At 37.4% G+C, this 13462-nt stretch overlaps 1 long non-coding RNA gene across 1 annotated transcript in view; it reads right to left on the bottom strand.

Moving 5' to 3' along the window:
• The window catches only part of LOC308197847, a 41863-nt gene extending 34663 nt beyond the window's left edge, over positions 1–7200 (bottom strand). The window contains exon 1 of the long non-coding RNA XR_013953375.1: positions 6933–7200. This is a non-coding gene — a long non-coding RNA (uncharacterized lncRNA). The remainder of the gene's footprint in view (positions 1–6932) is intronic.
• Positions 7201–13462: the final 6262 nt, after the last annotated feature.

Below are 13462 nucleotides of genomic sequence, written 5' to 3'. Positions count from 1 at the left end.
GCAGCCTGGCATTGCCTCTCCTGCAATAGTGATTCAGGATCAGGTCCTGCATCTGGATCAGATCCTTACCAGACACCCGAAGCCTCTAACCCCAGCGCAATGCTTTGTAAATGACTTGCTAACAAGGGTTTGTCGAAATAAATTTTGAAAAACCCACGGGAAAAATTTAAGGTAGTGGCAAGTGAACATATATCAACATCGGTAAAATCAAAGAATAAATATACCAAGACACAAGCAGCAGTCCCCCAGAAAGCAGGTCCTATTCTCCAAGTCTGCATTTCTGTGACAAATTCACAAACAAAGCATCACTTTATGTTGTTAACCATCTTGTTCGAAGAAAGTGTCTCGTGTTTCTTTACAGCATTTCCAGTTCAGCCTTTTTGTCTTTGGAGATGGTCTAATATGTAAATGACCTTCCTCAGCCTCTTCAGAATAAAAAGGAGGTCTTTGGAATTGAAATTCTATTTATATTTATCATAACTTGATAAGAGGAGCGTGTGTTTATTTAAATACTCTACCATTATTTCTTCTTAACAACAGGCAGCTCTGAAGTGCAGTTATAAGTCTGTTTACACCACACAGATATCAAATTGACTTGCTAATGGTAACTTTTATTCGGTATCCATGGGTTACTGTGTCATGTGATTTGACATCAAGTACAGACAGTGCTGATTAGTAGCATCCAGTTCTGTCCATCTCTGTGCATCACTGAACCATCTGGTCATTTATTCACTAATAAGCCCCTAATGGCCCAAATATTCACCGGCCTGTCATTGTGACATGGCATAAAATGCCTACATCTTTCAACTTGCTTTGACATGTTGCTTGTTTCACATCAAAACCCGTCATTTACAGGAAAAGAGCTCAGAGGGGTAAAAACTTGACCTAATCTGCAGTGTTAACACAAAGACAGAGGCTTTGTTATCTGGTAGCCTGACTGAAAGCATGTAAATGGGCATGAATTCATTTTGTACATTTTTCCATGCTCATTTTACAACATTCTTTAAGTTTGGTATCATTCCTAATATGGGTTTTTATGTGGGTTTTGCTGTGAAATCTCTTTTCTTTATCTGTTAATATTCTTAGGAGTGCTTTACAGGGAACTGGATGCCCAGAGACGTTTGTCAGTTTTCTATAAGGAAAATGTGCATCAGTGAAAATGTCATGGAGAGCCATGGAACTTCTCTAAACCCTTCTATTAAAAATTAGTATGATTAACAATTTTTCTTTCTGTGTTTCTCTTATTTTTGCCTAAATATTAAGAGGCAGCATAATACTTCCCACCCTGAAAGAGGGGAGATGCATTAACCATCTCATGTGCAGCATGTTATATTTTGCAGAAGCTTTCTAGATGAGAAAATCTCACAGGATATCATTGCACGGCAAAGTCAAACACATTATTACTTAAGGCTTGTGAATGCTTAGTAACTGAAAAATCTCTCTCTTCAGTCCCATCACACAAAACTGCTGAAGAAGAAAGAGGTCACAATCAATGCTTTATTTTTTTTTTTTAAATCTTACTGGATATAACCACAGTTAAAATAGTTTAAAAAAAGCAAACACCCATTAAACTAATTGCTGTTGAAATCTTGGTTAATACATCATTAAAATGTGATTAAAGCATGATGTAATTGATTGTAACTAGAACACTTAGGGTGGTTTTATAGCTCTGCAGTCATTGGTGTGATGGGACACATAATTCACCCAGTATGTTAGCTTCACTTGATGTGTGCCTCTATTGGCACACTAGCTTCTTGAAGCAAGCATACTCTGCTCAACAAAAACTTCCATTGTGTTGCCTTCTGGCTATTATACTGGTTGAAAGGTGATGACAACAGCAACAAAAAATTATTTTAAACTGACAGAGCTTTTGTTTTGTTTTGTTTTCAAATAACTGTTTTGTTTTGTTTGTTTATTTTTGGCTCTAATTACATGTATGTTGCCAGTGGTAGTTCCTGTTAACGACATGAACATCATTCAGAATAAATCCTCTGCTTGTGCAAGCTAGTAAATTTTATCAGAGAATTCAGGTCAGCTAATGAATCAATTTGAATTTTGGCATCTTCATGCTGAGATTCAATCAAGTTTAAATTCATTTTGAAATAGTTAGTTTACAATACTTACAATCAAACCCATAGCCCAGTCTGAGGATACGTATACAGAATTTAGTACAAGCATTCAGATATTTCTACTTTTTGATTATTCACTTTACCAATTCTTGTTGCACAATGTTATTCTCAAGGGCATCAATAAACACATTCAGTCCTGTATTACAAGCTTGAGAATACCTCTTGCACTTATCCAGAGCCCTTGAACCCTGAGTGGGCTGAAAAATAATTGTGTTTTGTTAAAACTGTTGAGGTTTTGAAACTGATTTCTATTCAATATTACAGCAAAAAACAGCAGAGTCAAGTCAAGCAAGATATAAAATGGTATCTTTCTAACTCCTCAGTGGGCATCTTATTCATAATGTTGTTAATTCCTTTTGCTCTAAAGAAAAATCCTATTCCATGCAAAATCTTTTTGACAACATTTAATTCAAGTGGAAAATGGCCATAAAAAAAAAATCTCTTTTGATGACCTGACATTTTCTGATGGAAAAAGCAGTTTTGTCAACAAGATAAACTGTGAACGAACCAGGATATATTTCCATTTGTTGAAACAGGACTTAAAGGTACTAAATATGAAATGTAGGTTCTCAGTCCCTTGGAGGATTTGTGCTCTGGTTCTAAATTTTTAAAACCCACTGAGCATGCTCAAATCAGCTTATACAATAATGTTACATATCTGTATTAAGAGTTGCAGCTGGAGAGCAGTTCTTTTGTATCTTATGTTTTTCAGATTTCTAAAATTAAATAACTAAATTTATGTGAGCTGAAGAAATGCATACTAGCACTTTTGATTATATTGACACTTCTGAAAACTTTTATGATTTTGAAATATTTTTCAAGAATTAATCCTTTGAAATTTAGTTCTTTTTTTATTTGAAATGTGTGAAATTATTTAAAATTTAGTTGGCATAAAAGTGATTGCTTGAAATAAGTAATCAGATCAAGTAATCAATTTTTTCTTTACATAAATTATGGAAGTGAAACAGTACAGGTATTGGGGGAAAAAAAGAAAAAGAAAGAAATCCTGAGTAAGAGAATGAATGGTAACCACTTCCACAACCCTGGCCATTCCCAGGAAATATGTTTTGTTTGTCTAAGGGGCAGTCTCTGAGACAAATCCTAGATCTGCACAGCACCTCATAATCCTGAGCTCACCATCAGCTCTCATGGAATAATGGCAATGGAGTGGGAAATAGGTGCTTATTTCTTAGATTTAGGGGAAAACTTCCTCAAAAGAATCACACTCTGGAAAACTTTTTTTTTTTTTTTTTTTCAGGAGGAGGGGGCTCAGGACATCTTAAATTTATCTTGAATAGCATGTTCTATCTACTGCTGTGTATTACAGGAATTAAACACATCTTGAAACACAATGATGTTGTCAAATAGAATATTTTTAAACCCAAGTGACAATTCATTTCAACAAGCATAAATATGTCATGCAGGGATGGAGTAGTAGCTATTGAGTGATAGTATCTGTTATCATCAGCTGGCCATATTTTAAACACAGAACACTGTTGTCAAATCTCCATTCAGTTTTTAACTATAGAAAGGCCAGATCACAGGTCTAACACACCCAGATATTAGCAGAAAAACAACAATGCTCATATCATTAATGCATAGGTATTTCAAATGCCCAGCCAACACTTCAGACAGATCCCCTCAGATCAGAATTAGTAGAATATAGCACCACCTATTTTTGCAAAAAAAAACCAAAAGAAAACAGAAAAAAACCAACAACACGCACAACAATTGATTGCCCACTCCTAAAACTAGAGAGCTAATTGTTTTTCAGGAAATACTTTCCTGAAGGCTGATCTTCTGCACTTACCAGAGAGAAGTGCTTGCCTCAGAATAGCCGTTTAAGAAGCTGACTAATAAGTATTAAAAGGAAATCTTATTATTACTTTCTTATATACGAGATAACAAGATTTCATTCATATAGCACTGTTTGACTGAAGATCATAAAAATTGCACACCCAAGTAGTGTAGCACGGGGCTCCTCACCACAACTCTGCTCTTGACAGTGCAACTTTGGCCATCTTCTCCAGACTTCCTTAGCAGAGCATTTAATTCCCTGCTCTTAAGAATAAATACCAATTACTAACTGGCTCACTACAGTAAAAAGTGCTTCTTCTTTTTTTTTTTTTAAATATATTTTTAATTCAATGAGGTAACATGAAAATGGTTCCTGGCTATTGAGGAAAAAAATCTGCCACTAAGCTCATACACACTGAAATAGTAGCATATTGCTACTGTTCACTTAGATGAGATTTAATGTGATAACAGCAAATTTTCACACTGAAAGCCAAAGCTGCAAAAATCTATTCAACGAGCCTCTGAGGATTTTTCTAGAAAATATCCACATTTTCAGATAGAAATAATTGTTCGTGAAAGTGGCACTTGTACAACCAGCTTTACAGCCAGAAAACATTAATACTGCACCCTTTTAGAATAGATAACCTTACATTTTTTTTAACATTCCAATTAATTACATCCCAATTCTGCAAAGACATTTATGCATTCACTTAACTTTTCATATATGAATATTTCTATTGATATAACATGTATAGAAACCTTTTAAATATTAAGTCCTGAACACAAAGCTAAATACATGCAAAGACCATTTGTAACTCTTAGTGACATCAACTGTCCCATATATGAAGCTAAATGTGCCTACTACCATGCCTAATTGTTGACTTTCTATCAAGTATTTTGCTTGGAAATACAGCGGTACAAATTGAATTTTAAACTTGCATACATGGGTATTCAGACCCAAACTGATATGTATTATAAAGAAACAAACACTGTTTATTAATGCAACAGAAATACTGCTAGTACATTAACTACACCATAATTAGGAATGTCAAAAATAACGTATGCCTCAGCATTACTAATACTAATTACAACACAAATGCACGCTGTATACACCCAGACATAAGAAAAAGTTTGAAGAATTCAGGTTCATTATTGTTTATAAACAGTTAAAAGAAGCTCCCTAATTCAATAAATCTCAAAGAGGGTCAAATATATGTGTGGCAAGCTAATGAACAGACTCTCGTGATATCCATATGGTGACTTAAGGTGCAGACCTAGATTTTTAACGAGTCCGATTCCACCTTCTGAAATAACAGCCATGATGACTTGCCACACAACTCTGCAAGCAAAATGACTCTTGTGCATGACTGACTATGCATGCCCAACACTAGGCAAAGCAGCCATCGCTTTGGCCTTGAAGTCACGCTTTTTGCTACAAGAATGTCAGGCATTTTAATAGGTGATGGAGAGGAGCTGAAGATCAAATTTTCCCCTTCCATGTGTGTGTTTGTGCACATGTAAAAAGTGCTCAGCCTCCTAGCACGCCCAGACCCACTAATCACTCACAAATGATCTGATCCCACGTTTGCTCCCTGAAGTAATTAACTAACAAAGGTGATTATCCCAGGGCCACCAGCAGGCTACCAAGAAAAGATTGTTACCACAAACCAGGCAGACTGGAGCGAGAACATCACAAGTCTGATCCACTACAAAGTGGCCATGTTTCTGTGATAAGAAAATATCCTGGTGTAGTGATACACCATCATATGGGTGTACCGTTAAAATTTGTCACCAATAACAGACAGTTTGTTCTGCTATGTTTTCTCAATCTGCTGTGTCTGATGTACACGCTTGTGTTCTTTATTGTCATCTGCACAAGTACCTGACAACAACTTTATCTGCAAACAGGTTTTCTTTGGAGCTTCCACTGAAAAAGAATGCCAACCTTGTCCTCTCAACAGTTGTCAGACACCCTTGGACAGTGCTTTCAGAAAAATCTCTCTTGTTCTGGTAGATTCCTTTCGGGTAATCTGAGACTCTGGAGAGATCCTCAGATTCTTAGTATGCATAAATTAATCCAAAAATCAATGGCATTTAAGGGTGTACAATAATTCTAAAAATAGAGACAAAGCACAAACTTCGAGGTGCTTAGAATCTCTGCCTTTTCAGAAGAAAAAAGAGACTCACTCCAGGTCAAATTAAACCTACAGCACAAGCAGTAGTCTCACTTTACCACTGCATATAAGAGAGCATTCATCAGTGAGAAGTATCATTTCCCAAGGAGCCCAGTCATAAAGACCTCACCCAGGTAAATCTATCTCTAGCTTGGATCTAACTTGAATTCTTTTCTTATATAACACCCAAAATTCAGTTCTTAGAAGCAAACATCAGAGCACCTGTCACCAAATCCCTCCCTCATGGTGTTGCAGTGCTGGCTTTAAAAGAAATACAAGCTGCCCTGCAGCTGGCTTAACTCCAGAATTAATTATCTGAGATTAGTGACCTCCACAAACCTTGCTGATTTCAAGGAAATTCACCAAACAGGCTCCAAAACAAATGCAAAAACATGAGCTTTTTTCACACTGGCAACAGCAACCCTGTGTAAGGTATTTCTCCCTCCTGTGAAATCACAGAAGAAAACTCACACCAAGCAGAAAGGGGGTTTAGGGTACTTCAGAAACGAATCTTTCATTTTTAACTCTTTTTTTTTTTTTTTTTTTTTTTTTACCTTTTTTTTTCTTATTATTAATTTCCTTCCTTGCTCCCTGGCTTCCCCCAAACAATTCCTATTAATAAAGACTAATGCTGTCATTACCCTGTAACAGATCTCATTTTTTGCTATAGACTTTGTGTAGGACCGTTGCAGAGGGAGCTCCAATTTTTAACAACATTTAGGCCACAGCTGCTACAAATATTTGCAGGACATCTATGACTTTTCACAGGGGAACACTGGTACTTAAAAATAGGAGCCAGGATCATTCTTAAATTCATGTGCTCTGTGAGGACCTTCATCATAACTGAGCTTCCCAAGTGCAGTGAAATTACTTTCTCCTGCAAGTCAGAATCTGTCCAAATGGAAATGCAAGTTTTCCTCAAGTTAGAGACTTCTTCCATTTTCTAGTGAAATGAGAGGAAACAGTTTGTTAGTACCTTCCAGTTAATTTCTGACAAATAAAAGAGTTTCCAAAAAGTTTGGATTTGAAAGGATTAAATCACTAGAAATAGAACAAACAGTTCCATTCAGTTTTGGCACCTTTATATTCTTTTAATTCCTACCTACCTTAAGAACAAACAGTGATTAGCAGCATTCCAGAAAACACTGCTGAAACAAATAATGTTATAGAGAGGGCTCTACTTCTTACAAAAATGAACCAAGATGCTGGGATAAATAATTTGTGTTTATTTATATGCTTGTCTGTAGAGGGAGCATAACTTTTATATTAATAAGTCCAAGACTCAGACTTCTGACTGAGTTTATACTGGCAATATTCTGTTCTATAGTAAAAACTGTATCAATCTCTAATATTGGCTGTTAAAGCCATAAGGATTATCCTTATTTATTTTTAAATCCAGTGTATACATAAGTAACACTTACTGGTGTAAACTGCAGTGCATTCTTTACTGAATCTGGCTTTCTGCAAGAACAAAAAGTAAGCTGAATGAATTAAAATGCCTGAAGAGTACGCCCAGTGTATAAAACTAGTAATGTAATGCAGTTGCAGAACTCCATGAAGCATATAGAGGGGAGACAGAAGGGAGGGTGCATTTGTTTCATAATTACCTAAACTTGCATATTTTTTAAAATGCTATCAGGAGTGAGTGAAAGAGCGACTGTATACATATATTTTAATTTCATTGAATAAATTTTTTTTAACACTTTGAATGGAAACACTAAGCGTCTTTCTCTTTTTTTTTTTTGTCTGAAACCTTGTCAAAAAAGTAGTTGTAAAACTGTTCAAGCATTTATATATTACGCAAACTCACCACTTTATAATTTTCTATTACGCTGAACCATTCTAGAAAGGGTACTCTCCAATGCTGGTAGGCAAGAAGTGTCCTGTTGTCACATACCAGATGTCAGAGAATATGTCATTTCCAGGGACTAACAGCATCATCACAATTCATACAGAAAGATATATTCTGTTTCTTCCACAAATATTTTCTCTGATGTTGATCAGAGCAGAATTTTAACAGCTGAATGAGGATGTGTAAGATTCCTGCCATAAAGTCATAATTTCAGTTTAAAATACAGAGTGTCATAGGAAAAAAAGACAGATACAAACTGAGTGGACCAAGATCCAGCATTCTCAGTCCCACCGCAAGTGAATGCTGACCAGCTGGAATGGTCTCATTCAAGTCCATCACCTGTTTATTAATCTGCTTTCTTCAGAAAAGAAAAATACAGAGTCGTGGGGTTCTGAGGAAAGTTAAGATCACCCATCGATCTCAGGAAAACGTTATTTTTTTCTCCTCTGTTTGGTAAGGCAGTGAATCCTTTCAGAGACAAAACAGTTGCCTAAGTAATGGCTGCATACATCTATTCCCACACATTTCCTGAACTCCATTAAAGCTAACACTTGCAGGCCTTTAGCAAGAGATACGAAAATTTATCCTCTGGTGAAAGAAAAATCCTCTGTGTATTTAACTTACGCTTTATTTGTTTTTAAAATATATTCAGGTATTCCTGGGCAATTTGTTGCTAATGCTTAATGAGCCAAATCCTTTTAGTTATTTGTCTACAGCTGTAAAATTCTCTACTGGCCTCTTCCTCAAACCAGAGGTTTTAGCCTCAACTTATTAGAGGCCAGTGAAAAACAGAAACTCCAGAGGCCTTCCCAGTGCCTGGTGCAGTCCACTGCCCTTTACACTTTGCTTGTAACTGATGAAGAGTCTTAATGTGCAAACCCTCAGGTGCATAAGGCAGCCCAAGAACTGACATCCAGCGCTAATATCCCAGAGCAGTCCCATGTAGAGAACACTGCAGTAATTCCGTGGGGGAGCGAAGAGGACTCGGTAAGGTTCACCCTCCTCCCCTAAAGAGCTCTTTTGCCGAGTGTGCAGTCAGAAATCTCTTCCAAGACTGCTCAGCCCCTGCCAAGATCTAGATACACGGTGTGTGGCAGCAGCACTCAGCTCTAAGAGCCTGCAAGCTCAGGAGCCTTTAGGGGATGGGGCTGCCTGTGTGGTCAGCACCATCAGGAGTGAATCTCCTTGTGCAGGGGAACCTGGGTCCCCTTTCCTCATGGCTACAAAGGGCATTGCATAGTGTAACCAGCTCTCTGGAGCGCAGCTGGTAACCTGCTCTCCAGCATTACAGTAGTAGCGTTAGAGTTAACTCAACTCTAAATTGGTTAAGACAAAGAAATCTTAGACAAATACAGCACTGCTGGGAAATAAAAAATAAGAAGAAATCCAACTGTAACCAATGCTGACTTCCTTTAGACAAGGCAACTAAAGAAAAAAAAAAACTATGAGGGTTCTCTGTAGGCTATTTGGGCACCTTATTTAAATTTTGTAAGAGGAACTGAAACCATAACGATGGTCATATGGAAATATCAAATAGCTCAGCTATGCAGGAACAACATACCCACAGGAACCTTTTTGTTTTATTTATTTATTTTTTGCATAGGGTGTCAACAAACACCTATGGATTTGAAGACTAGATGCTAATACACAACACAAATTGTAATTCTCTTTAACAGGAAAATCAGAAAGAGCCCATGCCAAAAGCTATAGCCAGAGATACTCTTAACATAGTCATGAATTTACATTCTGCCAGAAGCTTTTTCACTAAACATTTAGTGAAGCACATGTTCATGTCTTAATTTTCAAAAAAATCAATACAGATCCTATCTTTAATAAATATTTTTTTCACTGTCGAGCAGACCCATCTTGGGCCCTGGAGTTCTACAATCACTGTATTTTTAAATTTCTTTAAAAATTCAGTGCAGTTGTCAGATACATGCTCATTTTAGTTATGCATAGGTGGGTTTGCAGTGACATCAAATGTGCAATTAGCCCATTCCCAGGTGAACATTCTCTGCAGATATGTCACTGGAGAGTCCCTTTCACATCCCTGCCTATTTAGAGGTAGCAATAAACCAGTTGTCGCAGCCTTCACACTTCAAACTGATTTCTGAAGCTGTGCTGCAGCAATACCTTCCCGTGCTACAATGCTGACAGGGCTGAACACACCCTGCCAAGAGCTACTGAGGAAGGACCCCGTGTATGGACACACTGGCATGGGACTTCTCCTGGGAAGGAGGTATAGCACTGGTAGCACTGAGGCAACGTGGCTGATGAATTATGGTACTTTAAAGGACCTGTCTGTGGAAGACAGAAACAATCAGACAGGTAATGGGAGTGGTCTGGAGAAGTAATCTGATTACCAACAAGGATAAAACTTCTCTAGAACATGTTTAGCTCACTTGCTGCCTACTGAAGGAAACACGGGGAGCTCAGTATCTAACAGACCAGGACAGCAGTGCAGTTGAAGTGCCTCCACCACTCTGCCAGAGTCAAAAAACTTACAGGTCCAATCCTCCACCAATGCATGTCTAAACAACATCAACTTCAGGGCTAATTCTGCAGTTCTCAACCCAGGGTCATGGAGCTCCAGTTGGGTAGTGACAATTTAACCCAGCAGAGCATCTCCCTTCCCTACACAAAAAGTATCACCTATAAAACAGAGTCATACAAAAAATTGATCCCCCCCATCTTGCATGTTTCTTCTAGCACCCTCACACAGATTATGGTTATATGCAGTATATAATCCTGATATAACCCCAATCCCCTCCTGAAGGCTATGCCACGCTGTGGGTGCTTCTGTGCCAGCCGCCTGTGCTCCTGGCGTTCATCATCATGGGACGGACTGCAAGGCGCTCCCAAGGCTTTACAACCAGTGAAAATCGGCACCAGCTTCGTAATTCTGGCACAACATGTCTTCTCTTTGAAGTCTGGTTGCTGGTTTTTACAGTTCTATTTTTAAAATGTATTAAAGATGTTTAAAAGTGGCAGGGACTTCCAATAAAAGCCATGCTGTCCAGAATCAGGATGCTGGTCCCAATTTAAACTGGCTGTTAAACAATAGTATATCCAAATAAAAGTGTTCTGATTTACAAAATACCTCAGACTGATTGAATGTTTATTATCCAATTTTTCTCTTTTCAGGTCTTCAGACGTTATTTGCTTTATCTTTTTTACGTTTTGTTTTGTTTATCTGCAAGGCTTTCCACAACTACTGTATAGAATTCACTTACCATGTTTAAAAACCAGCTGTTAATGGGAAATACTAAAGAGTAATAAAGGAAAGATGCTAACAAAGATTTAACATTTTTCTTGGCTGCATGCATGATTTAAACAACAGTTTACAATACTATCTGAGCCCAGTCTTCTGAAACACACACCCAGAATATAACGCAACTTCTGTTTTTTATCATCAGGCATTTCTATTTTCCCAGTATAAACTCATATTTAAAACTTTATATCCACAGCACATTGGATTTTCTATTCTGGAGAAATGAAGGGACATAGATGGGACATTGGCTGGAGGGACGTATTACTCCAAGGAGGAGCCAGAAGAGCCAAAGCAGCTGATTCCCTGGGTCCACCTGGAGTTTGTAGACCTTCATCTCTGACCAGCCTCCTGTTTCTGCTGTGATCCTGGGTGAATCATTTCACATCTCCATCTGTCTCATCTGCTTAGGCTGAACTCCTCAGGGCAGGGTTTTTCTTTTGCTTTGTATATATATGTAGTGCAAAACTAACTCAAAAAATTAAGGTGATAATAGAAACCAAGTACAATACATGAGTAAAAAAAGATACAGCAAAATTTAATGTACAAGAGGACTGAGTTTGATGATCCAGGGGTAACCAACCTTCATACAAAACTTTTGCCAAGATTTTCATCACTAAGATTGCTATTTCTGCAGCCTGTACTCATATCTTGTAGTTATGTCACTGCAACATGCAACTAAAACAGGTTTCCTACCCTATCAAATCCCACCACATCACATAATTCTGCCATAAAATAAAGCTAAACATTAACATCCAAAAGTCTATAGCGTTTTCTAGTATCTTTGGCAAGCAGACATAATAAAAACCTAATGAAAGTTTTAGATATAAGTAACTTACTTGAACTTCCTATCCCATCAATACCTTGCCTATAAATGGTAAAATATTTGTTTCCTTTCCACAGACTGGAAAAAAGGAGCAAAGGACAAGTAAAGCATCCTGCCCAAGGTGACAGCTGACTTGCGTGTCCTCTGCAGTGGACCACATGGCTTGTCAGTGAAATAGCACTGTTACAGTGAAGTCATTAGGCCTCCAAGATTCATGGTTACCAAGCATTCCTAAAATTTTGATTAAACATTTTGTTTCCTAGTAGTTTTAAATTGGATGTGTCATTTTGTAAATGACAGATGGCTACTATATAGTAAGCAAGTAGGTTTTTTAGTTTAGGACAGCAAATACTTGAATACATTGGCACAGAGTTTCAGATTATTCTTTCTACTGAACTCTTGCCAAAAATGATATATTGGTGTCCTGTTTCTGGAAATATAAAATCTGCAAGTGGGTTTGGTTGCCTTTTGTAAAACATAGTGTACTGAAAAAGAGCATTAAATTACCATCCAAATAAAATATTAAACAGATCAAAGAAATATATTTTCCCAGAAGCACATATGATTTTCTGTCAAAACATGAAACTGAAAAAAAAAAAAAGAATTTTGGCAAGGAAATAAAAGCAAATCCTTGCCTTCCAAAAAGCAAAAACCATTATAAAACACACACAAAACAAAGAAAACCCACCAGACAATAAAACACAACATATATATTAGTAGAGTTGAATAAACATGCACAGGGATGCTGCATAATTTGCCTTTATTTTCTGTTGACTGGTAGGGATGTTTTTTAAAAAGTGAGTTTAAACTTCGCACAGCATATGTTAACTCAGACTCAGTTCTACTCATTGCTTTTATCAGCTCAACCAACTGAAACCTATCACATTTCCTAGATGTTCAAGAAATCCAGAAAACATGTAAGAATTAAAAGAACAGATTATTTGGACAGCTAAGTGTAGCACTTGTTTCTGTTGTTGTTTGTTTTTTCTTAGGAAATTTCATTAGTAGCATAAAGGACTTCAGCAAAGAAATCGTAATGACCACTGAAGTCCAAAGCCCATCCAGGATCCACGTACCTTATTAAGTCGATCCACGTAATGTATCTGTTAGCACAGCTCACAGCGCACCAGGACTGTCCAAGCTCACATTCACTCTGTCTTGGCTCCTTGGCTGAAAGCTGTTCCCACTCCTACTGTTGGTTACTGGCACCGTCTTTTCTGCACCCCTGAAGTTATTTCTCTGTCTTCAAACTAAGTAATTTCCACCAGTGGTAGGGGCTTTGTCGGGGCACCCTAAGTTCAGGCATGGTATCTTAATTTTGTCAAAATTTAGGCAAGGTCCTGATGCAGTGTGTTATGAAATCACTGTGTCAGGAAAGGTAAAAAGGGAAAGATTTGGAGAGTTAAAGTGCTATTT

The sequence above is a fragment of the Anser brachyrhynchus genome, assembly GCF_964034855.1.
Source record: "Anser brachyrhynchus genome assembly, chromosome: 7".
Classification (NCBI taxonomy): Eukaryota; Metazoa; Chordata; class Aves; order Anseriformes; family Anatidae; genus Anser; species Anser brachyrhynchus.
The sequence above is the reverse complement of the archived record's forward strand: the minus strand, read 5'-3'. Positions and strand labels throughout refer to the sequence as shown.